A 1,227-nucleotide genomic window follows, 5' to 3' on the forward strand; every position below is an offset into this window, starting at 1 on the left:
TATATATATATATATATATATATATATATATGTGTGTGTGTGTGTAGTGAAACCACTTCTCTCGGTTATTTATTTACAAATGCGAACGTAGCAGGTAACATCTCTTTCCCGCCTTGGACACCCTGCTGTGTCATCACCTGACTGACTCTTATTTGCGCGGTATTTGTCTCCAGTTCTGTTTCGCGCCAGGGTGCATACCGACCAATCGTGGCCATCTAATAAGGTCACGTGAGAGTGTTTTTCTGATGCTTTCTAGAGCCTCCCTTTACCTATAAATAGCCTGTTTTAATCCGCGCCAGTTTGTCGCGGCTTCAGACCTGCTGAGGTGTGGTCGTTGACCATGTAACACCAACCAGCCAGTTTCCAGCGACGACATCAACACCATCGTTCAACTGTTTACTACAACCTTCGTCGCCAACGTCAACATGACTACTCTACGTAGACAAGATACCAACAGCAACCGCAGCTTCTCAACCCTGTTTGTGTGAATTGTTTTACCACGAAATAACAGCCAAAATTCGACACCTGCGAGAAACCATCTGTATCAAGTAGCCCGGCCCGGCATAGAAGTCTCAACTGCACGACATGTGACTTAGCTCTGCCTCAACCTCTCATATACAGACTTTCTAACTACTGTGTACCTTAACTGCGAACTGGTATTTTCTTATCCGTGTTACAGACTCTTTACTATGCTCTGTATCTCTTGCATTCACATACATATATTTGTATACACACTCTTTTGTTTAAATGACGGCCTGTCTTATATTGTGTTTTATTATGTCGCATTCACACTCACACACAGACATTCTGACAACCAATAAACCTTACTGTTATACATCTTTACCGGTTGTGTCCATATCTTTTCCTTACTGGCATTTCCTAGTTCTCTTATGTTATAGTATTATAACATATAATATATCATATTTTTGTGTCGACCGTGCGACGCGTTAAAAGGAGCCTGTTTCCATTCGTCACCATTCTCCTTTGGTTCGCACGGTCGTTTCTCTACATATATATAAATTTCCACAATGTAACCTCGTGGATATCGTTGGCGATTTTTTCTTCCTCCGTCTTCCCTTCTTTGGACTTTCCTACGTTTCCGACGAAGAGCTCCGCTCGAAACGTCAAATTCTCTTTCTTTCCTTTCCCGAGTGTCCAATAACACAATCTGTATCACGTCCTCGCGTTGTTGTTTTTTGTTGTTATCTTTTTGTTGTTTTTCTTTTT

The sequence above is a fragment of the Octopus bimaculoides genome, chromosome 7, assembly GCF_001194135.2.
Source record: "Octopus bimaculoides isolate UCB-OBI-ISO-001 chromosome 7, ASM119413v2, whole genome shotgun sequence".
Classification (NCBI taxonomy): domain Eukaryota; kingdom Metazoa; phylum Mollusca; class Cephalopoda; order Octopoda; family Octopodidae; genus Octopus; species Octopus bimaculoides.